Below are 26711 nucleotides of genomic sequence, written 5' to 3' on the forward strand. Positions count from 1 at the left end.
TTCTTTTTAGATGAATTCTGAAATTAAACATAAAACATCGTGAAAACAGAATGGAGATTCATCAAATGAAACAGACAAAAAAGTACTGAGAGTAAGTTTACAACAACAGACTTTCATAAGAATTCAGTGGAGGGTCTTGGGTACTAAGACCTTTTGAGAACCTGGCCACTGATGTCCCTGACCCTAAATTGGGCAGCCTAAGAAACCTTCCAGATTGTCTAACCTGCAGGTCAGTATATCAGGCAATAATGTTTCAAATGCATTCAAGGTGACCTAAAGAAGAGCACTTGGAGCTCAAAAGCTTCTCTCTTTCACCAGCAGATATTGGTCCAATGAAAGATATTACCTCACCCACCTTCTCCATCTTCAAGGCAATACTCAGGTAAGAGCCCTTCTGGGAAAACACTTGGGTTAGGACATACCAACATACCAATCCTTTAGCCTTTAAGGATTCTAGAGGCCCTCAATAAGCGCTCTCTGAGGGCATGTCTTCACTAGCAACGTTAAAGCGCTGGCCGTGTAGTCACGGCATAGTGCTGGGAGAGAGCTCTCCCAGTGCTATAAAAAAACCACCTCCAGGAGAGGAATAGCTGCCAGCGCTGGGAGCACAGCTGCCAGCGCTGGGAGCACAGCTGCCAGCGCTGGTGCCCTGGCACTTTATAGCGCTGAAACTTGCAGTGCTCACGGGGGTGTTTTTTCACACCCCTGAGCGAGAAGGTTGCAGTGCTGTAAAGTGCCAGTGTAGGCAAGCCCTGATATAATTACTGCACTCTTTTGTTTTCAGATAAGATACAAAATACAACTAGATCCACAGTAATGCAAACACTCGAAATGATGGGAAGTGTACATTTTACATGTTACTTAAGACACATAACAAATAGGATACCAAGAATGTGTATTAACTATTATTATTATATGATTATTTGTAAAAAGAAAAGGAGGACTTGTGGCACCTTAGAGACTAACCAATTTATTTGAGCATGAGCTTTCGTGAGCTACAGCTCACTTCATCGGATGCATACCGTGGAAACTGCAGAAGACATTATATACACACAGAGACCATGAAACAATACCCCCTCCCACCCCACTGTCCTGCTGGTAATAGCTTATCTAAAGTGATCATCAAGTGGGGCCATTTCCAGCACAAATCCAGGTTTTCTCACCCTCTGCCCCCCCCCCCACACACACACAAACTCACTCTCCTGCTAGCAATAGCCCATCCAAAGTGACCACTCTCTTCACAATGTGTATGATAATCAAGGTGGGCCATTTCCTGCACAAATCCAGGTTCTCTCACTCCCTCACCCCCCTCCAAAAACCACACACACAAACTCACTCTCCTGCTGGTAATAGCTTATCCAAAGTGACCACTCTCCCTGCAATGTGCATGATAATCAAGGTGGGCCATTTCCAGCACAAATCCAGGTTTTCTCACCCCCCCACCCCCATACACACACAAACTCACTCTCCTGCTGGTAATAGCTTATCTAAAGAGATCATCAAGTTGGGCCATTTCCAGCACAAATCCAGGTTCTCACCCTCCACCCCCCCACACACAAACTCACTCTCCTGCTGGTAATAGCCCATCCAAAGTGACCACTCTCTTCACAATGTGTATGATAATCAAGGTGGGCCATTTCCTGCACAAATCCAGGTTCTCTCACCCCCTATTTGTGTTTACAGTATGTTCAATACTGTATAGAAACAAATATAGTCTCTGTTCCAAAGTGCTTAACAGACAGCTTACAATATCTTCTTACACTGAAGTGAAAGCAAGATCAAAACTAGACAAAGACCACAATGATAAAATAAAACAAATACTAAACCATTACTGATTTATTCACACTTTTACTGCACCATTTGCATCAAAGGTACTTATAGCTCCATTGTTTTGTCCCAAAAAGTCACAGTATTTGCCTGACATTACATTTTGATAAATCATCTGTTAGCTTGTTTGCAGTGGTTTCTGATGACTCATTATTTTTTGGAACCAAGTTGGTTCATAGTTGTTTCAACGAAATTTGCTTAACTTCCTTCTGAAACATTGTGTTGTTTCGACTCCTAGAGAGTCATCATATAGTATCTGTCAGCTAGAGTTTGGGTGTTAGCTACTAACCTTCTTCAGTGATCAAAGGACATGGCTTGGAGTTGTTATTAGAAAGAAGGAGAAGAATTCAGAAAAGGATGTAGTGGAGTGTAGAGATTTGTGAGGGTGAACATGAGTGCAGGAATAGGGACAGGATGAATGGAGGAGGAGACAGAATGATGAGAGCAGAAAATATAGTAGGGTAAAAGGGATGAGGAGAAGGAAGTGGTAAAGTGAAGTTGAAAAGAGGAAGAGAGGGAGAAACCGAGAAGTGTTTAGAAAGCACCGAGCATACAGTGGGTGCTACCACAAATAAATAAATACCTAAATAATAAAGAAGAGGTGTGGAGAAGTAATGCCAAGTGAGTTGTGGACTGGCAGAGAAATTAATTAGCCAGTATTAGCCATAATGCAATAAGTTAATCAATAAAATAAATCAGTTAAGCAATTTCAGATAAACAGTAGAGCTGGTGGACATTTTTAATTTTAAGCATTTTTTTAGTGATAAAGTGACCCATTTTCAAAAGTGACAATTTTAATCAAAAATTGATTTAAAAAAATATTCTGTATTTTAACTAAACAAACCCATTTCAGGCTTCTTCTTCCTTTTTTCCCCATTTCTCACCACTTTTTTTATTTTCACCTCTTTTCAGTGGCAAAATGAAAATAAAGGAAGAAAGGAGGGAAAAGAAAAAGGGAGAGAAAGGAAAAAAAACCTAAAATGGACACTGAATGTTTTATTTTGAAAAAAAGAAATACATGAAATATTTTGGTAAAACTTTTTTCACAACAAAATTTCCCCCAAAACCCCAAAATTATTTTTTCTAAATCTGCAGAAAAAATTTTGATTTTTTTCTGAAAAAAATTAACATTTATTGACCAGTTCCAATTATCAAACAGAGCAATAAATTGAAGTCAAAGGTTTTATATCAATATAAAGCCAGTGTAAAAGACTTTAGAATCTGGCTCATTAAGACCCTGTACTGTATCTCAGTTCACATTTGTGATGTCTAATTCTTGGCGGTCAATATTGTAATGAACTAGCTAAACGATAATATGTGAGCAGAGGGCAGTGTGATGAATTTTCTAAGGGTGAATATTCTATTGCTCTTCAGTTTCCTCACTGAGGGAAATAGCTCAGCTAGGAGGGAATGGTTCTGTCTCTGTTGAGAGATAGTTTGAGACCTGGAAGGACAGTGAGGACGGCAGCTCTTTCTGGTGGCTGTCAGTAGTGACTGAGCTAGGGTTTCTGAAATCGGCTGTGTGCAATTTGGTCTATCTCGATTTAACAGGATTTATGTACGTGTTGTAAATAAACAGATTGCATTGTTCCTGACTGCATAACTTCAGTTTCTCTCCATCAATAGAAACTGACCAGCTGTGAGGCCATGAAACTGCATGTGGGTATCAAAAGATGTGCATGTGTGCAAACACACATTATAAGCCATTTGTAAATCGTATTTTGCAAATAGTTACCCTATTTGTACACACTGTCACAGTAACTGTGCAACCAGGTAGTTTCACATTCATATGCACAGTTTGATACTGCAATTGCTTCTAGGGTGACCAGATGTCCCGATTTTATAGGGACAGTCCTGATTTTTTAGTCTTTTTCTTATATAAGCCCTTATTACTCCCCACCCCCGTCCCGATTTTTAACATATGCTGTCTGGTCACCCTAATTGCTTCCCTCACTCGTTTATAATTCAGAGCCTTAAACTCTCTAACTTGCTTTATCAGTTTGTAACAATACTTAACTTATCTCTTAGGGATGCTATGAGGCTTTACTAGCAAATGTTTGCAAATTGCTTTGTAGGTTTAAATACTACATAAGAGCAAATATTACTATTAGCAGGACTGGCATCTGTGCCAATAAATGGTTTATTGTACTATCAAGGATAAGTGGTTCTCTCCCAATAGCATTGGAGGGCATGCATTTTCATGCAGTGGAAAATTTTATGCATCAAAAGACTCATTTTCCAACCATTAAGTAGTTAAAGAAATAAAATTCAGTGAAAAGTATACTGTTCCTCCTCAAACAGACCCCATGTAATCCATTTGAAAAATGGGCAAATGGAGTACTGATTCTAACAGTCATTAGAGCCATTTGAGTCAGTGGATATGTACTGACCCACATCATGTGGCAAGGATATTATTCTTTTTTAACCCTGGTCTATGTGAGAAAATAAATTCCAGCCAGTAACAGTGTGATCAGCACATTACACCTTTATTACATCAATCATTACTCCAAGATGCACATGAAGAAACACAATAGGAGTTATTCCATTCTAGGAGTGAAAAAGCTTCCTTGGTTTAATTCACCCTATTTTGGCTTGGCATAAGACAAAGACAGGCTATTTTAGCCTACTAGAAACTATGTATTAATATTTTCTCTTCTCTACTTGAGCCACATGTCATGCAGGCTGTGACCAATACCCCATAAATAGGTCATCTCTTGCTTTGTCCTTTGGCCTCTTCCTGTGTGTTGACCCACTACAGCCTAATGGCAACACAATTTAGGGCTTGAACACTGGGGAAATTGACCTTTTAGCTATTCTGGTTTAATTTATCTTATTCTAGAATAACTCCCCCAGGTGAAAAGAAAAGGAGTACTTGTGGCACCTTAGAGACTAACCAATTTATCCCCCATGTGAACGCTCTGTTCCACAATACAAGTGAATAGAGCAACCACTTAGGGAGCTAGGCTGGAATAGCTATAGCAAAATAATTTATTCCACAATAGTTATGCTGGTCAATTTCCCCATGTAGACAAAAGCTTTATTGGGATGGACACTTTTGTTCAGGTTCCTTGCCCAATACTGAGCGTGGGGGAGTAGATTCTAGTAATTTGACTCTTCAGCACTTATCCTTAAACATTATAGGTTTCTCCTCTTTTTGGGGACAGCTGCAAGAATTATTGACATAATATTAATCTTAATAAAAACAAGATTAATTAAAACCAGAGAAAATGGACTTCACATACAAGAAATAGTTTTCTTAAACTCCTGAGAATGTTTAATCTTAATTAGCTCCTGATCCAGGGCTCCACCTTTGTGGGAAATATTTGAAAAGCAATTACCTGCACACATAATACCATTTGGACTTGCTGCTTTCTCTGGCAGATGGACTGTTGCAGATATGAAGACCTTTTAATGATGATTAATAGCCATCCTTCAAAGGCTTTTCCCAATGTGCATTTAGACACATGTCTAAAGGGAAGGGATATTTCCCCAGGACTGGCAAGAAATGGAAAAGTTGCACATACTCTAGGTACAATGTGCAATTCTGGTCTCCCATGTTTAAGAAAGATGAATTCAAGCGGGAACAGGTGCAGAGAAGGGCTACTAGGATGATCCAAGGAAAGAAAAACCTATCTTATGAGAGTAGACTCAAAGAGCCTGGCTTGTTTATCCTAACCAAAAGAAGGCTGAGGGGAGATATGATTGCTCTTCATAAATACATCAGAGGGATAAATACCAGGGAGGGAGAGGAGTTATTTAAATTAAGCGCCAATATGGACACAAGAACAAATGGATACAAACTGGCCATCAACAAATTTAGGCTTGAAATTAGATGAAGGTTTCTAACCTTCAGAGGAGCGAAGTTCTGGAACAGCCTTCCTAGCGGAGCAGTGGTTGCAAAAAGCCTATTTGGCATAGATGTTAGTGTTTCTTCTGCTGGATCAGAGCTCTGCATGCACAGACTCTTCTCCCCACACAGCAATAAGATCCACCACCTCCTGTGTGCTCCAGGATGGAGTGTGTTTGCAGCCTTGAGCATCTGTTGTCAGCTGTGATGACGAGCTCTCTGTGCCAATCAAACAGGAAATGAAAATTCAAAAGTTCCCGGGGCTTTAACAGGGAGAAGTCTGTTTCCTGTGTACCTGGCTGAAGTGCAGTGGAATTGAAAGTGCTCTCCAGAGCGGTCACAGTGGAGCACTGTGGAGGCCAATTCATTCGAATAACACAGCAGTGTCTACACTATCCCCATGTTGACGCATGGATGTCGACTGAAGCGATACGCCTCTCGTGGAGGTGTAGTACAGAAGTCAACTTTACAAGCCCTTTAGGTCGGCGGAAGGGACTCGGTAGTGTAGACACATACATTCTTAACTCGACCTAACCTGGCATATGTCAACCTAACTTTGTAGTGTAGACCAGGCCTAAGTCTGGGTCAGAGGGAGACCTCTCCACTCAGGATTCACAGCCATTCTCCACTCTCCTGAAGCTAAGTACCTGCTCGGCTCCCCCAGTCCAAAAAGTAGCATGACTGGAACTTGGGTTCTTGCACCTTAGATGAGTACCCTGCCCATTCAGACAGACTCACTCACTCTCTGGCTCAATGTATATTTAATTAGTCAGATACAGTGGAACAGTGTGAACAGCAGAGGTGGAGCACATTCTGTGGCCCCACAACCCAGTGGATAAGGGCACACTTCTGCAAGGAGGAAGACCCAGGTTCAAATCCCTGCTCTACACCAAATGAGTAGGGGGGATTGATCCTGCATGAATAGTCTAACCACTGGACTAAAGGTTAGAAGGGGGATGATGATTTCTCCAGTGCTGTTTTGTGTTGGGCCTAATCTGGTAAGCAGCTTCTGAGAACACCCACTGGATCAAGCCCCATGTGTGAGATAGGCACGGCAACACCTAGTTTGGGAATCCCACTGGAGCTTAGGTATAAGCTAGGCATCTGAGCGCCTAGACAGAGGTGACTGTGCACATGCCCAGTGGCAGATTTTTAGTGCCATGGGGACTTCACCAGTGGAAATTAGCTTGGGGCTTTAGGCACCTACAAAGTTAGGCAGTAGTTAAGCAGAGGTTTGGAGGATTTGTGTTTTGGATTTATGTACCAAAAGTGGCAGTTAGATGCCTAAATCTCCTTGTGGTCCTTAGTGCCTCACAGACATTAATTACTATATTCTCTGAGGGTTAAGAATTAATATCCCCATTTTACAGGTGGGGAATGGAGGCACAAAAATTTGAGTGGTTTTTACAAGAGCACAAAGGAAAACTGTGGCAGAGCTGGTCATTGAACCGAGAGCTCCTGCGTCTCTGCCCAGCTTCTTAAACACAAAACCATCCTTCCTTTCTTAACAGCATAATTCTTCTCACAACTGATAATACTTTGTTATAAATATTCTGTTCCATTCTAAAAGGAGAAGGCTCCAGGCAAATGCAACTGTTTCTATGCACAAATGTCCCATGCAGCTATCAATGTTCAGAATTTTACTCAGACCTGAGGTTGCCATCTGAACTCTTTAATGATAAATAATTATCTTTAGTTTTTGTCTTGCAAATGGCTTATGTCCACTCTGATGACGATTCAGGATGAATCACAGGGCACAATGGATGATGCTATGAGCAAGAACCTTCCTGAGTGATGTAGTCACAGCAGAAATATGATTTTAGCTATAATGTGATTTTTCAGATTCAACAATTTTACAGCGATTTTTTTCCTTCTCTGGCTTGAAGTTGGTTTGATCACATTTTGGTGGATTGAGCATAATAGGAGATTTGGTCAGTTTGCTTCTTGGAGCTGGGGCAGGAGTGGCAATTGTAATGTTTTTGATTCCCCACCACTTTGAACTTTGCTCATTTGGCCAATATGTGAATTTAAAGATTCATAACTCACTGTAGGGTAGATCCATACAATTTTATGATAAAACTCTGCCCCAGTTTATAGAGCTGCCTATATAATTTTCGTAATTGTCTCAGCTTTGCAACTGAAGGTGCAAAAAAACCATCAAAAGGCAGGAAATTGAGTGCTAAGGCTAGTACTCTGTAATTTATCGTGCACTACAATTTTATCTTCTTTACAGTAGTGAGTGTTAAGGACAGATTGTCAGACATAACTGTATATGTCCTGATTTTTGTCATATTTTGTGCCACAATCTTAAAATTATTGAAAAATGGATCAGTTGACATTTTGAGGGACATTGTTCAAAGGCAGATGTGTGGAGACCCAAGAAGACTTCCTAAACCAGGACTGGAAAGCAGCCAGATTACAGTTTTGAGTATCACTAGTGTCAGGGCCGACCCTAGATCAAATGACGCCCCAGGCGAGGAGCATCTTCGTTGCCCCACCCCTTCCATTTTATGATCATTGGCCATAAAGTTTAAGCAGAGTTTAGGATCACTGGCCATAAAGCAGCACCCCAAGCCTGGTGCCCCCCAAGCTCAGCATCCCAGGCATCTGGGTCACCTGCCCCTAAATCCGGCCCTAACTAGTGGAACCAGAAAAGGAGATTGTGGTTAGCTGCAACTGGCAATGCTTGCAGCACTCAACTGATATGGCAAATGGTGAAGCAGACATCCCTATTTTTCTGCCCATGGATGGCACCTCCATAGCTGAAATGTCTCCAGGACAGACAGCCCTGAATAAATGCTCTTATAGCATGGGACCCTACAAAATATGGATCTCTTTGCTGCTACACACTTTTCCCACACCTAGCTTTAAACTAGACGCCCTGCTTTAAACTAGACACGCGTTAGCACTTGCTTGATTCTGAACGTTAATTAGCTCTTAAGCAGTGCAATTCAGGAGGGATTCTGTCTTTGTAGTGCATTCTCCATTCTAAGGGATATATTCTTTTTCTCCATACACATTCAGGATTACAACTGATATTTTTGAGAACTCCACATGCATATGGAGAGAACTGCCCCCTGCATTTTAGAGAGAGAGAAATTACATCCGCCATAAATTGACTTAATAATTGTGGTATGAAGATTCAAAAATAATTTATTTTGTATATTGAAAAAGGGGTGTGGCCTCCATACCTGATTTGTCCAGGATATTAGAACACATTAGCCCTGAGGTTCTAATCTAATTCCAGTTAGGGTAATTACATTCTGCCTATAGTACCTGAATGCCTCACAGTTTCAGTTAGATGACATACTCTTCCTTGCTTTCTCTATGAAATTGTTTTATAATAAATGTAATAAATGTTTGTTCCTGGAATAATTTGCCATAGCTGCTATTTTATCTTTCTATCATTACATGATAGAAAGCATAAGAGGTGTTTCTACTTCAAGCTGTACAGTTGTCTCTGTTTGTGAGAAGTGCAGTTCACAATTTACAGAAAGAAAGAGGTCACTTATTATGATATCTCATTCATGCACTGCATACTTTATTGAAAAGACTAGCAAGACTAGCCTAAGCACACAATAATTATGGGAACAGCAAACCATAGTGGCTAAGCTAGGTATACAGAGATCTGTCATAGCACAGTGCTCACTGCAGAACATAATAACTGGAATGACACCAAAGGAGTGGAGGATGTTCCAGGAGGCATGTTTATTTTGTGCGTTGGTACAGAGACTTGGTTGAGTGTTGTTTAAATATTTCTTCAGAAAGTGATATTTACATTTCTGATGTTTACATTTTGTATTAAATAGTCTTGTATTAAATATATTAGTTTCATTTAAAAAAGAGACAGAAAAGGAAATTAACACTTGAAATGACACAAAACAACTTTGTGCAGAGAGTAGTGTCATCCATGTAAACACGGCTGCCAGCACTTACATTTCTTCCGTTAGGCCCTGTGCACACTGTGGTTTGTAACTTTTTTGAAACCAAACAACCTAACACAACTGTAGCTGGAGATGGGCTTGAGCTGCAAAATTTGAGTCGGAAACTGAATTCTGATCTTCCCTACTCCAGGATTTGGTGATATTCAGATGTGGAGGTTTGGTCTGAGCCCATTTCTAGCTGGAACACACCTTGCGGCTACAGCATCATCTAAGAAACCCTCTGTAGCCTGGTTTCAGCTAACAAAGATGTTTTAAAAAATCCCCTTTCACACTGGCTGCGGTGTTCATTAAGGGTTAGTGGGGCCAAGTCCCACCAGTAATATCACAACTGTGTTTAAGTGTGTTACTTAAGATTGCAGAACCACCTGCTGCCACTGGGGCACATTTGGTGGGTCTGGGAGAAGTCCAGTCCCTGGAGGCTGCAATACACCTGGCTGCCACCAGAGGACCTCTGGCCTGTAGCACATAGACTGTAGACCGCAGAGGGATGATGCAGAACAAAAGTATCTGACAGGTAGCCCCACAGAGCTATTTGAATGTGCTCTCTGTTATCTCTTCTCCTGCTTTTCCAGACTAAATAACAAGTAGGTGGGGGGACTTCTGATGTATGGTGGGTGTCAGGTCGGACGGAGAATAGTTCTGAGCCTTGGGATGGGATATGAGCTTGGAGGGTTGTGTGTGTAAATGGGGTGAGGTTGATGGTATATTTGTGGCCTGGGGCTGTCTGATGGGAGAGGGTTCAATGTTGAAGGAGTGATTCTGAGCTGTGGAGATTCTGAGTAAGAAAAGGAGGGGTTATCCCTTTTATATTGGTGTTGGTAATATACCACCCTGGCCTGTCACCCATACTCACATTCCTGAGGTAGTTTTTGACTGTTCTTTACCCAGGGCCAATCAGAGGGGGACCAGGAGGGCCATTTGGCCTTGGCCTCAAACGCAAAGGGGGCCTCAAATTTAGACACTTGTTAATTTTTTGGCATTTTATAAGTTTCACAACTTGTTTTTATGCGCATCCCTATCGGACCAAATTGTGACATGCTCTCTCAGCTTAGAGCTGCAAATTTAAGCAAATAAGATATGTGATTTGGTAAAAGATATAATTTTTTTGTTAACTGATATAGATTTTGTCATATTAAATAATTTAAAATGTTCATAAATATTAATAAAAATATATCTGTCCTGATGGCACAAGATTAGACCGTGATGAATGTGTCCTCTCAGATCAGCTGATTATATAAACAAACCACTACTAGTGGCTGGTGCTGGATCAAGTGCGTGTTGAAAGGTAGAGAATTGTTATATTTTAGGGTCTTTATAGTTTTACATCTAGTTGACTAAGGAATTATTTGTGTGTGAGAATTCCTCATTATTATCTTCATACCATAGCTAAAAAAGATGACTGGTTTGGTGGTTGAGCCCTAGCTTTGCCATCATCATGGGCTTTCATAGTCTATAGGCCCAGATTCAAGGTGAAAATTTGTGAGGACAATCTTGTACAGTGAGTTTCATGAGGACACACGTTTGAAATTTTTGGACATTATCCCTCTGTCTGTATCCATGTCTGTGTTTACTATATATATATGTCATTCCTTTGTCTTCAGCTTCTCCTGTTATATTTGCATGCTTGAGTTTTGATTCAGTGATAAGGATAATAACCTGACTGTTTCATTTTGTGTTCTTAGTTATATTCTTTCATTTTAAGTCTTTTCAGCATTTGTGTACCATTCAACATTTGTGTACATGTTTACAGTAGAAGATTTCAAGTGTAGATAAGCTACTTATGTGCAGCAGAATATTTCAAGTGTGGATAGGCTACATATTGACCAGATAGATCACTATGAAGAGGAGATTTGAAAGTGGTGCAAGCAAGAGATGGCGAAAACAACTGAGTGAAGAAGCAGCTAAGAGCTCAAAGCCAATAACTTAATTTCTCAAACCACTGGAAAACACACCTTACCCAGCAAACAATGCTACAGATAATGAAAACTCCGGACTGCAACAGGTGATATTTCAGTGCCAATACTTGAATATGAGGACAGTAGTCAAGAAGAAGATGTGCCAACAGTAACAGGTGCAGCAGAAGACCCTGTGTACAATCAAGAAACTCAACAGCAACTGGAAGATGTAGACCTTACGCAGCAAGAGCAATTCATAAGTACTACAGGTTTGACTGTGACTGACATTGGAATTATTGACAAGAGCAATGCTGCCCAAATTCAATCTTTTCTTCAAATTAGTTGTTTTGAAATTCCAAATAATATTCTATGAGATGCTGATAATCATGCTTTCCCTACTCGTCTGCTGACAAAAACTCTTCTAAATGGTGAGACCTGCACAAGAGACTGGTTATGCTGGAGTACGGAAAAACAAAAACCGTGCACCCTGCTTCATTTTGGACAAAAGTATTGCAAATGCATCTGTCAAGGCTGATTTCCCACTCTGGCACTTTGAATGCAGAAGGTGGGGGCTTGCAAGGATTCTAAAAATTAATACTGGCCACTCCAGGCTTGTATTAAACTCCCAAGGTTACAGCTTCTCTCTGACCTTTGATGGGTAGATGCTGCCACCACCCAAGTGCAAAACTCCTTTGAGAACCCAGGAAGCGCACTTGGGAATTCCTTCCTGTGGGGTACCCTCAAGCTCTTTCACCCCCCGTCCGGGGAAGAGCTGAGAAAGAAAAACAAAGGAAATCAGCTGTTGCCACCAGCTAATTAAACAACATGTAGGCTATTGATAGATTTTAAAAAAAAAACCCTTACAAGGATTAAGCATCAAGAATAACTTTCTTGAGGTCCAGCTTAAAGGTTACAAGCAAAACAAAAGCATCTGGGGTTAGCACAGAGGAGTCCACAAGCCATAAAGAAATAAAAGGAGATAAACCTGATCGTGTCTTCCTAGACATTTCCTAATCTACTTATATATCTGGGGTTTCAAATGAGTAGTTTCTAGGTATAATACTAATAATTTTTCATACCTGTCACCAAGCTTCTTACAGCATAGTTGCAGCTCTGTCTGCCTGTCCCCGAGAGCAACAACAGACAGACAAAGGGGAAGTTTTTTCTCAATTTAAAAAAGTTCTAGTCTTCCCATTGGCTCTTTTGGTCAGGTGCCCACTCACTTCCTTTTCTCTATGCATAGCAGTGATACTTTTTAACCCTTTACAGGTAAAGCAAGTAGAGAACAGTTACTAAAAGGGATTATATAGCTAACTGGCTGGGTGGGTGTCCATAATAGGGAGCTACCCCCCACCCCTTCATTTATCACAGCATCAGTTCTCTCTGATCAATCAGGATGGAGTATCAACAGAGATTGGAGGAAGTTTAAAGACCGAATACCATCACATGAGAGTTCAAAGTCACATAAAGAAAACTATGTTGCATGGAAATCAGCCAGTAGGGCAGCATCAGCTGAAAGTTCAGTTGAGCATTTACTCTTGACTGAACTCTCTACAGAAACTAATAACTGGAAAAAATGTCTTGAGTGCATCCTGAATGTCCTCCTTTTTCTTTCTGAGCAGGGATTGGCTTTCTTTCATTCCAGTCAACATATTGGTGATTGTGCAAATGAAAACTTTCTAGGCATAGTTGAGCTCCTCAGCAAATATGACCCACTTTTACCAGAGCATGTTAAACGTGTTTGAGACTCGCAAGTGAGTCAAAAGCGCATGCAAATCCATTATCTCTCCACATGCATACAAAACGAGTTTATTGAGCTATGTGGTTCATTCGTACAAACTACAATTCTTGATGAGATTCAAAATGCCTAGTATTTTTCAATCATTGTTGATGCCACTCCAGATTGTTCTCACCAGAAACAGACTACTATGGTTATTCAATATGTGAAGCTTGTGGACAGCTCAAAATTTTCAATTGAAGAAAGGTTTTTTTTTTTTTATAATTTCATGAGAAAAACTGGAAAAGAAATTGCTGCTCGAGTATTAGCAATTCTAGAAGGTTTTAAGTTAGATTTTCAAGTCTGCACTGGTCAAGCCTATGACAATGGATCTACTATGGTTGGAAAGTACAAAGGTATACAAGCAGTTCTGCTTGAGCATAATTCAAACTGTATTTTTTCTCCAGCTGTGGAAACCACACACTAAACCTTGTAGGTGTTGACTGTGCTGAATCATGCAAGGAGGCAATTACTTACTTTGGAACTGTTCAGCAAATGTACAAGCTCTTCAGTAGCAGTCCACAAAGGTAGGAAATTCTGAAGCAATATCTTCCTGTTTCACTGCATGAGATGTCCACTGCATGGATTGATGGTGTTCAACCAGTTGCGCAGCATTTGAATTCAGTGAGAAAGGCTTTAAATGAACTTGAATCTCTCAATCTCACTACACAGGCTCGAACTGAACTTCAGAATGCATTCAAATGTGGATATGTGCTTCTGAATAGACTGATGTCATCTTTGTGGATGAAGCTATTTACAATGATCCACCAAACTAATCTGGTAATTGAAGCATGCAGTCCTACACTTGATGTTGAGAGGGATAACATTGAAAATCTTATCAATGACATTCAGCAGATTCATGAACAATGGGATGCAATCCTGACTGAGTCCAAATTAGTAACACAGAATATTGGTATTTCATCTGAGTTCTCCACCAATTGCAATTTACCTACTGAATCTGATGCCGAGCAGCATCGTAGGGTCAATGTCTTCCTTGTCATCATTGACTTTATTCAATCAGGTCTTAAACATTGATTTGTCACTGCGACTAATTTGTACCCTTTTGGGGTTTCTTTGGCAGTTCAACAGACTGAGTAATAAAGATCTACTTTCTGCAGCTGAACAATTTCAGCGACAGTACAATAAAGAAATCTCAAAAGCTCTCAGTGATGAGGTCATCTTCCTCAAACAAATATATTCCACAAACTTTAAATTGGATTGCAAGCCAAAGAAATTGTTTCAAGAAAGACTTGAACTTGGACTCTCTGGGGTGTTTCCTAATATCTCAATTGCATTGCGTATTTTTGTCAGTTTGCCTGTATCTGTGGCTTCAGGTGAATGCATCTTCAACATGTTGAAGCAGGTGAAGAACTATCACCGTTCAACTATGGGACAAGAGCGTTTGAATGGGCTCGCCTTACTTAATATCAACTGTGACATTGCATGAAAGCTAGATTTTTCCTCAATAATTAGTGCATTTGCACAGAAAAAGGCTAGAAAAGCATTTGTTAAATAAAAAAAATTTAGATTATGTCTAACTCTTTTTTTAGTGCCTTATTTTGTTTTCATTTGTCATGATTTTTTATTTTTATTATGGCTAGGGGCCTCAAAAGCTGGAGGTGACCCGGGCCTCTCTGGAACTCTGAGAGGGCCTGCTTTCACCCCACACATTTGGGCTGATACCAAATCCCACCATTTATTTCTCCACAACATCTTAAAAACCTGTCCCTTCCTCACTGCCCCTAGAGCTAAAACAATTGTTCATGGTCAAGTTATCTCCTACTTGAACCACTTCCTCTCTGACCTCACTGTTTCCCACCTTGCTCCCTCCAGCCCATCCAGAGTGCAGCAGCCAAAATTATCTTGCTTTCCCACTGTTTGGACATTGTTGCTCCTCTATTCATATCCTTTGTTCAGCTAGATCCCCTTCATCTCCCAAATTAAGTCTCAGTATCTTATGCAAAGCCTTAAAGTCGCTGCACAACGCGGCTGCTGCCTAGTCGTTGGTCTTGTTTCTGATCGCATGGTTCCTTGCCCCCATCACTTCCCCCCTGACCACTTGCTTTCTTTCCTTATCTCACTTCTGTCTGTCACAACCTCTTTATCCCAGTGCACAAGGCTCCATCCTCTTGAAAATAGTCTTCTGACACAGGTTTGCAAATACTAACCAATGTCAATAAAATGTCATTACCACTCCCACTAAGAAAAATGTTCTACGTTATCTCACTGGGGGAATCTCCCAGTACATCTTGTCTAACCTGTGTCTTTTAGGCTGTGTGGAACCCCTTCAAAGTCACAGAAATTAATGGGGCTCCACATGGGTGGCAGAACTATACCTGTGGGGGTCCAACTGAAGAATTGGGACCTAACTTTTTAGGTGCCTGTTAGAGAGACCCTGCCTCTATTTATGCATTGTAAATCACTTAGTATATTGTTGGCTCTTAAAATAATAATGATAAGGAATGAATAAGAACAAATGAAGATATTATTTGCTCTTTAAACAATGGAACAAATGCTTTCTTTTATTTGAGTGTGTGCTCACTTTTATTTCTAGGTTTTATTCATACGCTTCTGTACAGTATATTGTGTGGTGAAATAATTTTCTTTCCTTCATATAAAGTTGTTTTAGAAAAATGAAAAATCAGTGGATGGCAAATTATAACTATAAAATAATCTATCTCAGAAACCAGTATAACTTAATTAGTGAGAAATACAAATGGCGCTAGAAAACTTCACAATATTGTCTAATGTTGTATTAAGGAGAACCTTATGTAAATATCAGGCTACCGTGTTATTTTTTCACTTAGCCAGTAGAGGGAGCAATTCACCTTGAAAAGCCAAAACTAGACAGAAGAAACAATATTAATGCATTGACATGTTTATAGATTCTAAAGTTGATATTTACTATGAGGCAAATTCTGCTTTCAGTTATACTTCCTTGAGTTAGTAGGGTTATACAGGTATAACGGAAGACAGAATTTGGGCCTTTGTGAGTATTTCACATAGCCACATGTAAGATTTTGGACAGTGACTAATAATTTTGGATGTGTCAATTTTTAGGCACCCAATGTGAGAAACTTTGAGAAGGCTAACTTTTCAGATGGTAGAATCATAGACTATCAGGGTTGGAAGGGACCTCAGGAGGTCATCTAGTCCAACCCCCTGCTCAAAGCAGGACCGATCCCCAATTAAATCATCCCAGCCAGGGCTTTGTCAAGCCTGACCTTAAAATCTTCTAAGGAAGGAGATTCCACCACCTCCCTAGGTAATGCATTCCAGTGTTTCACCACCCTCCTAGTGAAAAAGTTTTTCCTAATATCCAACCTAAATCTCCCACACTGCAACTTGAGACAATTACTCCTTGTTCTGTCATCTGCTACCACTGAGAACAGTCTAGAGCCATCCTCTTTGGAACCCCCTTTCAGGTAGTTGAAAGCAGCTATCAAATCCCCCCTCATTCTTCTCTTCTGTAGACTAAACATCCCCAGTTCCCTCAGCCTCTCCTCATAAGTCATGTGTTCCAGTCCCCTAATCATTTTTGTTGCCCTCCGCTGGACTCTTTCCAATTTTTCCACATCCTTCTTGTAGTGTGGGGCCCAAAACTGGACACAGTACTCCAGATGATTCCTCACCAGTGTCGAATAGAGGGTAATGATCACGTCCCTCGATCTGCTGGCAATGCCCCTACTTATACATCCCAAAATGCCATTGGCCTTCTTGGCAACAAGGTCACACTGTTGACTCATATCCAGCTTCTCGTCCACTGTGACCCCTAGGTCCTTTTCTGCAGAACTGCTGCCAAGCCATTCGGTCCCTAGTCTGTAGCAGTGCATTGGATTCTTCCGTCCTAAGTGCAGGACTCTGCACTTGTCCTTGTTGAACCTCATCAGATTTCTTTTGGCCCAATCCTCCAATTTGTCTAGGTCCCTCTCTATCCTATCCCTACCCTCCAGAGTATCTACCTCTCCTCCCAGTTTAGTGTCATCTGCAAACTTGCTGAGGGTGCAATCCACACCATCCTCCAGATCATTAATGAAGATATTGAACAAAACTGGTCTGAGGACCGACCTTGGGGCACTCCACTTGATACCGGCTGCCAGCTAGACATGGAGCCATTGATCACTACCCATTGAGCCCGACAATCTAGCCAGCTTTCTATCCACCTTATAGTCCATTCATCCAGCCCATACTTCTTCAACTTGCTGGCAAGAATACTATGGGCACAGTGTCAAAAGCTTTGCTAAACTCAAGGAACAACACGTTCACTGCTTTCCCTTCATCCGCAGAACCAGTTATCTCGTCATAGAAGGCAATTAGATTAGTCAGGCATGACTTGCCCTTGGTGAATCCATGCTGACTGTTCCTGATCACTTTCCTCTCCTCTAAGTGCTTCAGAATTGATTCCTTGAGGACCTGCTCCATGATTTTTCCAGGGACTGAGGTGAGGCTGACTGGCCTGTAGTTCCCAGGATCCTCCTCCTTCCCTTTTTTAAAGATGGGCACTACATTAGCCTTTTTCCAGTCGTCCAGGACTTCCCCCGACCGCCATGAGTTTTCAAAGATAATGGCCAATGGCTCTGCAATCACATCTGCCAACTCCTTTAACACTCTCAGATGCAACGCATCTGGCCCCATGGACTTGTGCACGTGGTAGGTGCTGAGCACCATGGTAGGTGCTGAGCACTTTCTAAAAATGAGGCTCCTTTAATGTATGTCTCAAGAAGTCAGACACCCAAAAATGGAGGCAACTAAAATCATTAGACACGTTTGAAAATCTTGACCATAGAGATTAAAATCATGAATATCAAAAGTAATGAAAATATTAACATCATTTAAATGTTAATGTTAATATAGGAAGCAGAAGGATAGGGTGGGAAAGGAGAATGGAAACTTCAAGTGATTTGGGTACATTTCAGAAATACATCCAGACATTTCAGGGATTAATCAAACCAAACCTTAGAATTCTTAAGGTACATGAAATAACAGAAAAGTTGCAATATTCAGTGATACATTCAGAATATACATACATTCCTATATATAGCATTAGTAGAGAGGAAGCATGGTTTAAGGATTAGATCAATGAACTGGGAAATAGGTGAAAGCAGTTCTATTCCTGGCTCTGTCACATGTTCCCCATCTGAACTTGGGAGTTTGCCGTTGACTTCAGTGAGATCAAGATTTGGTTCTCTTGCAGTGCACAAGGTGACAATGTTAGGTAGTAGCCTGTACATTCCGTATGCAAGGGAGATAGAGAACCAGGAGCAGGGTCTTCCTTTGGCTGGTGGAGAAGACTAGGGCTCTCCACAAGTCAGACACCTTGGAATAACTGAGAAGCCACACTGGTGTGGTAGTCTTCTGAATTCCCCATGTGTGGGGGTATGGGACCTGCTCATGCCTTACTCCTAAATTCTGATGGGTCATGATTAGGCTCCCTCTGTTTTTCCAAGTGCCATTGTATAATTATTTAATGTGGTTATCACAAGGGTAAAAACTTTCAATGTCTCAAAACTTCAAAAGCTTTTCAAAAGGGCCTAAGTAACTTAGGAGCATAAAACCTGTTTTAAAAAGTGACTTAGGTCAGGTCTACACTAAAAAGTTAGGTAGACCCAGCTAAATTGCTTGGGGGCGGGGGTGTTGTGAAAAATCCACCCCCCTGAGTGACGCAGTTAAGCCAACCTAACCCCTAGTGTAGACGGCGCTAGGTCAACTGAAGAATTCTTTCATCGACCTAGCTACCACCTCTCAGGGAGGTGGATCAACTCTAGCAATGGGAGAACCCCTCCCATCGCTACAGTATGTGTCTACACTGAAGCTCTACAGTGGTGCAGTTGCATCATTTCTAGAGAAGACATAGCCTGTGGCACTGAGGAGTCTGCATTTGGTAAGTCTGCCTGTGTTCTGTGCATTTCCCTGTAGTAAGTTGGTATTTACTACTGTGATGCTTCTCTGACCCATAAATAAGGCTACAATGTAGTCACAGAGGTTACAGCAGTCACAGATTGTGTGACTGTACAAGATCTCCCATGACTTCTTCCACTTCAGCTGTCGGCAGCTGAAGCCGGGGCTGGAGGCAAGACTATGTACCCCTGCCCTGCACCTGGGGCTGGATAGCTGGAACCAGGACACTGCTGCCCCTGCCCTGCAACTGGGGCTGGATAGCTGGAACCAGGACACTGCTGCCCCTGCCCTGCAACTGGGGCTGGATAGCTGGAACCAGGACACTGCTGCCCCTGCCCTGCAACTGGGGCTGGATAGCTGGAACCAGGACACTGCTGCCCCTGCCCTGCACCTGGGGCTGGATAGCTGGAACCAAGACACTGCTGCCCCTGCCCTGCACCTGGGGCTGGATAGCTGGAACCAGGACACTGCTGCCCCTGCCCTGCAGCTTTGGGCTGGGGGAAGCCTGCAGCAGGGCTGTGTGCCCCTGTCCAGCAGCTGTGGCCAACTCTGGAGCAGGGTGTGTGCACATGCTATGGCTGTGCCCCCACTGCGTCCCAACCCCGTGGCTTCTACGTGACCCCGCCTGGTGGCTGCAGCAGGGGCCATGTGCCCCACTCATGGCTTCTCAGGGCTGCAGCTGCTGCTTGGCAGGGGCTGCAGCTGGGGCCGCACACCTCTGTTCCACAGCTGCGGCCAGCTCTGGAGTGGGGGGCTGTGTGTCCCCCATGGCTGCAACCCCCAATGTGGCCGTTGGAGCCAGGGCTGTGCCCCCTGCCATGGTGGCGGGTTCGGCTTGTCTTTCCCCCACATGAGGCTCCATTCCTCCCCCGTCAGCCCTGCCCCGGGTTATTTTTAGTAAAGTCACGGACAGCTTCCGGGCTCCGATAATTTTTGTTTATTGCCCATGACCTGTCTGTGACTTTTACTAAAAATAACCGTGACAAAATCTTAGCCTTACCCATAACAATTCATAGATTCTGTGTCCTCTAGCAATCTGTGTATCTGTATGCTCTATAACAACCTAGCATTATGTGTTTTTCATGTGTCTTCCCAGTAGGCAGCATACTGTCTTTTTAGGGTTTGACCTAACCATGTGTTTCCATGTTTGTTTTTGATTTAGTGACTTGCATTGTTGCCACACAGGAATGTGTCTATCAGATTTCCATTTCAGGTATGGCATTGCTTTCTGATGAAGACAGTTTACCAAAAAATCAAAGTATTATTTTTTGTAGATGTCTTACAGAGGGAATCATCCTAGTTCTGCCCTGCAGGCTGCAGCCATTGTTGGGAGTGTTCTTGTAAACAGATATTGTTTACAGACTTGCAGATGCAAGGGTTTCTTTAGGGTTGTTGTTCCATTGAGTATATTCTGCTGTTAAGAGTTGTGCTCCAGACTTGCTGCCCTGCTAGAAACATGGTGTGAATTAGACTGCCAAACAGTTTGAGCAGTAGCTTTTTATGAGTTTTACAACAACAACAAAATCTCCAAGGAAAAAGAAATTTATTAATTTAGCAATAGTGCTCACAGCTTCAAGGCACTGTACAAACATTAACTAAATTAATCCTCGTAGCAATTCTGTGGGGTAAATACTACTAAGTAATTTTATTGAGTTAAATATTACTGAGGATTCTGCCAAGTATTGCATAAGGTCAGAAGAATACCTAGCTAAAATCAATCTCAGTAAATTTGCATGGTTAGGTCTACATCCAAAGGCTCTTAAAGAACCATTGAGATTGTCACAGGGACCACTCCCCTTCCCACCTCACCCCACCCCACCAGCAATCACTTAGCCTGTTACCAGAGTTGTAAACATGTGAAAATAATATTTTAAAGGCAATGTAATTGCTGTGTAATGGGATCTACAAACCCCATACTGAGCAAAGGCAGAAGGGGAAGGGCAGCCTCTCCTGCCTACAGGCAAACCACACCCCCATGCAATTACCACAACTGCCAATCACACTCAGCTGCAATCAATGAGGAAAACAAGGCCTGTTATAAAAAGGAGAGAGCTCAGAGACTGAAGGAAGGCAGAAAGGCCTGGGACTGCAAAGGGGCTACACCCCAGCACCAAGACTACCTCCAGAAACAAAGCCCAAATAGACCAACGCAGACCACTAGGCATAATTAGAGGCCGGGGGTAAGAACTGTCCTGAGCAGGAGCTACCGAAAGAAAGCCAGTCAGGGAGCGGTAGAGACCTCTTGAAAGATGACATCAGGAGTGGCTGACAAGCTGGAAATAAGGAGGAGAGCTAGCATGATGTCACAAGGCAGCTCTTCATGGAGTACCAGCAAGTGCTCTGCAGACTAGTGGCCCATGGACCACAGCTGGGGAACCTCTGCTCTATCAAATTAGAGTCTTAGTCCTGGTCTATTCTACAAACTTATGTTGGTATAACCACATCTCTTTGCAGTGTGGAAAACACCCTTGAGTGATGTAGTTATATTGACCTAACCCCTGGTGTAGGCAGTGCTACTTCGATGGGTGGGCTCTCCCATCAACATAGCTATCACCTCTTGGGGATATGGAGTACCTGCACCAGTGGGAAGCTCTGCCATTGGTATAGGCAGCTAAGCACTATGGAGGCACTGCGGCAGCCCTGTATGTGTAGACAAGCCCTTGGCGTCTTCGGGTGCCTCTGTAGGAGAATGCAATGTCAGCTGCTATATGCTGTACCTTAAAAGCACAATTTAGCCCTGGGTGTCTAGTGATGAAACGTGTCTTCTTAAGGGATGGATATATACTGTGGGACATAGAGAACTTCCACATTTTACCATATTAACATTAGATCTTGTTGAAAGGGAAGTTACTGCTTTTATTAGTTATTTAAGAGCAGTTTTATGTAACATTTTCATGCGTGAGTTTATTTACAAGAGCCATGTCTATAGATAAACGGAGGTATTGTTATAAATGGCTGTGTGATTGATTGTCTCAATGTTTGTCACAGTATCTTTTCTCATCTTTTAGCTCTTTTTGATTGTATTTGCAGTCTGCATGCTCTTTTTTGTGTATGTGTGTAGTCATTTGTGCATAACTTCTTTAACATATATGCACACAAAAAGAACTAGCATAGATGTACTTTCTGCTGGTAATTTTTCTATTGCTTAGTAATTGTCCAGTAGAAAGTACATGGTCAGAGGAAAAAGGTTTAAATAATAATGGCAAGCTTGCTTCCATTTAGCTGTAGTCAGGAAAGCCATTCAGTCTTTGATAAAATAGACCAGTGAGACAGGAAATACTGAAGTGGCTGGCTAAATTTCACAAGTAAATGATTTTGTTTTTTCCCTTTTGTGTACCAGTCTCTACTGAGATATAGACCTTTTAAGGCAGTTATAAAGCTGTTCCCTGTAGATATAACTGACATTCTGAAACTAAAAGAGATTTTCCATAAGAGAGAGCACACCACACAGTTCATCTAGCTTGCATATTCCTGAGACTGTGGGAAAGATTTTTTAAAAACTTTATGGAGGGGTTGTGCCTATAAAACCAGCTGAGCAATTATAGGGTGTGTGTGTGTGCATTTCCCATGCAACGTTTTGAAAGTTTTGCTTGATGTATCTTTTTCAACCATATTACATTTGAAAATAAATTTTTTACAGAAGAAGATATGTCATATACCATCTGTTCACATGGAGACTATAACTAAGATCTACTAAAGTGTGGGCCTCAACTGGTCATGAATATTGTATGAATTTAGGGCCAGATTTTCAAAAATGCCTGAGTAGGTTAGGCACCTGTTTACATGCTTTTAAAAATCCCACTAGGTGCCTAAGCATATCTTTAGGTGCTTAAAGACCTTTGAGCTATTATAATTCTAGGCATTAAGGGCCAGATTTTCAGACTACTAGCCTGGCCATGGCAATCCTTTCAAATAGGTTGGAGGTATTCTTGGAAATTATACCCACAGTATCACAATGTGGTATCTTTCAAAGATCATTCCTTTTTATGTTCATTTCAGGATGCTGGAATGAATAGGCTTGAGTTATACAAGGCACAGACAATCATAGATGTAAGGCTGCAATGACAGAGTTAACAACAAAAATAAAACAAAAAACCCAACCCTACGATGATTTTTTTTTTTTGAGAAAGCATCAATTGGAACACTTCCAGGCCTCAAATAAACATGCAGAGAAGCATGAACTAACAACGTCCATTCATACATACTTCTTTAAGCCTCTTTTAAAATGACTGATTTATGATTTTATCATTTGATTAAACAGTATACAAAAGCTAAGCCAGAAATGTCAAAGTGCTGGATTGCTGGTAGCTGAAAAATATGCTTGTGTGCTGTTCTCATAAAGAAGGTCAGCAATTTTAATGGGGAAACATCTGTGTCTGTATGATGGTTGCCACTTATCCAGAAGCACCGTTATTTGGATCCCCTCCCCAAAAAGTCAGATTCTGCCTGCCTGCCCACACACACACGGCTTGTAAAGTATTATACACTATAAATATGCCCCTCTCATCAGATAAGGAACTGAGATGTATTTACTACCACAATTTCCATTTTGATGGCATAGAACTGTTAGCATGTGTCTTAGAAGCTATTGATTAATACTAATTTAAAGGCATGTATTTTTTCCTTTATTTAAAGCTACTGCTGCTTAGGTACACCCAGGAGTGTCTAATAAAAAGCTAAACCCCTTGTGCTAGCATTTGGGAGGTGGATTGTATGGATAACGTGTTAAGGCCCACACTGAGCACGCAATGAACTACCGTTGCGGCTTTCAAACCTTGAAGATGTGTTCCCAGTTGGCAAGCTGTAGAAGCATGGGTGGAGAGAAGATGAGGGTAAGGAAGTAGGAAAAGGACAGACTGTGGGAGGAAGGAGGAATGAGAGGGAGACTCACGGAAGAGGGAAAGACAGGTAAGGGGGAGAGAGACTTTGAAGGGGTCAGAGAAGGAAGGAGGGATTGAGAGGGAATAGCAGAGCCCTTTACAGTGTGGGAGAGAGCGTCTGGGTATGTGGAGAAGGCAACCAAGGAACAGAAGTAGGAGAGAAACTGGAGAAGGATATCAGTAAAGAGAGATGGGGAAGAAAGGACAAGGACTGGAGAAGGATGTGGGAGACAGAAATTGGAGAGGAGAGAGGAACATAATGCAGTAGAAAAAAGTGAAGATCTAGGAAAGGAAAAAGGTACAAGATTTCAGAGAAGTTGTGGTAGTGAGAGATGAAGAAAGAAAACAGTAAAAGAGGAAAGGGAAACACTACACAGAAGATTAGAAAAAGGAAAGGATCCATTATAAATAGGGGAGAGGACAAAGATGAGAGGAAAAGAGCAATAAAATATCCACATATCCTCATGGGCCTTACTCTACACTACCAAGTTTTGTCACCAAAACTGCCCTTTGTCAATCAAAACAGTGAGTGTGTACTGCAAGGCTACTTTTATCAGGAAAAATGCCCAGTTTTGATGACAAAATACATCCACCCTCATGAGAGATTTATGTCTTTTTCCTCTACGTTTTTGTTGACAAAGTGCCAGTGTAGACACCACACTTGATATCATTGCTTTAATTGGCCTCCAGGAGCTATACCACAATGCCCATCCTGAGCGCTCTGGTCAGCAGTTTGAGCTCCATTGCCCTGCACCCAGGTAAACAACCATCCACCTTTCCCGCTTAGAAGCCCCGGGAATTTTTGAAACTCCGTTTCCTGCTGGCTTGGAATGGAGAAGTCCCATTGCATCTTCACCAGTGACTATGGCGGATTATCGCACCAAATGCTCTCCCGCTTAGACAGCTGCAGAGCTGTTGGATCTGCTATATATATGGGGAGGGGAGGCTGTGTAGTCCCAGCTGCGCTTGAGCCATAGGAATTGGGATAGCTATGGGAAGATTTCTCGAGGCTTGTGCGAAAAGTGCTATGATCAGGACACGCTGCAGTGCAGAGCGAAGATAAAGGAGCTGAGGCGGGCGTACCATAAGGCGAGGGAGTTAAACCGTCGCTCAGGTGCTTCACTTAAGACTTGCCGATTCTATAAGGAGCTGGATGCTATCCTCGGAGGCAACCCCACCTCCATCGCTAAGAGCCCCTTGGATACTTCGGAGGGCATGGAGGCAGTGAAAAGAAGACCTAACCCAAAGGAGGAAGTTATTGATGAAAAGGTGGAGTTAGATGAGGATGTGCAGCTCCTGGCAGGGTTGCCCAGTGGGGCATGCAGCCAGGAACTGTTGTTCAGCACTCTGGAGGTGTCTAGCCAGTCTCAGCAGTTGCTCTCCGGCAAGCAAGAAGCAGGAGATGAGACTCCTGGTAAGTGGCTGTGGCTTGTGTAGTGTGGAAGTGGGGTCAGGGCATAGAAATGTGGGAGGCTGTCTGTGTTTCTGTGAGCTGGACATTTCCCTATGTAGCTAATCGGTACAGCGGAACAGGGTGTTGATGCACACTGAGATCTCACGGGAATCTTCCAGAGAGATCTCCAGGAAAGTTTCCTGGAGGTACTTGATAATCCTCTGCTGAAGGTTCCGTGGCAGAGCTGCTTTGTTCCTTCCCTCATTGCAGGAAACTTTCCTGCGCCATTTGGCAATCATTTGTGCAGGAACCAAAGCGGCACATAGGCAAGCAGCATAGGGAGCAGAGAAGCCACAAGCATGGAGTAGAGGTACCCTCATTTCCCTACTTACCCTTAGCAGTGAGATGTCTCCTAGAATGACCCCCACCTGTGGAAAAGTGTGGGAGAATTTAGAATTTGGTCCCTAGAATGCTGCACCACAACCCTTGAAGAGTGTGTGCTCTTTTCTCCATGCGAAGTGCCTCCCCCACCGCCAACACTCATCATGCTTTGGGTATTTGCAGAGATGTGTGCCTCACTAGGGTCAGTGAGAAAGTGATGGCAATATTGCAAAAGGTGCATTTAACTGAAGTGTTTCAATGCTGTGTGTGAATTTAACAATTCCACTTCTGTGCATTGTCCCCTGTGCTTCACCAGATGTGGGCTTCAAGAACACCCCATGCACCCCAGCTAAGTGTCTCCACAAGATAAGAAAGCGCCCAAGATGCAGCAAAGAAGACATGTTCTAGGAGGTCCTGCAGTGCTCCAATGCAGAAAAAAGGGAACTCAAGGAGTGCTAGGATGCTGAACGACAAGACAGAAAAGAGAATTACGCGTTTGTTCCGGATGCAACTCAGCAGATGATTAACGTAATGGAGGAGAAACATAGATGCTGAAGTCCTTAATAATGCTGCAGACTGAGCAGATCAGTGCTCAGCCTCCACTGCAGCACATTCAGAACTCTTTTCCATGCCGCCCCCCCTAAATTCCACCCCCAGTGTCCTTTCTGTTTTCTGGGACTTCTCGGTTTCCCCTTCACTCCACCCCCTTGGACAACTTTCACAATGATAGCTGGACCTACACACAGCTCTGAAAGTCTGTCCTTCCCTGGTACCTCCTTTCCCACCAAGTGCCTTTGTGTGTGTATGTTGTTTCTTGTTTAATAAAAAAAGTTTTTGAACAGTAATTTATCTTTATTTGTTTCCTATAC

The 26711-nt window shown here is 42.2% G+C and overlaps 1 long non-coding RNA gene across 1 annotated transcript; it reads left to right on the top strand.

The window, feature by feature from the left end:
- Positions 1 to 26602, top strand: LOC140911165 (uncharacterized). Its single transcript, XR_012158846.1, has 3 exons — positions 1 to 229; positions 322 to 382; positions 26159 to 26602. It is a non-coding gene; the product is annotated as an uncharacterized lncRNA (long non-coding RNA).
- The last annotated feature ends 109 nt before the right edge of the window (positions 26603 to 26711 follow it).

This window comes from Lepidochelys kempii, chromosome 5 (genome assembly GCF_965140265.1).
Source record: "Lepidochelys kempii isolate rLepKem1 chromosome 5, rLepKem1.hap2, whole genome shotgun sequence".
NCBI lineage: Eukaryota > Metazoa > Chordata > Testudines > Cheloniidae > Lepidochelys > Lepidochelys kempii.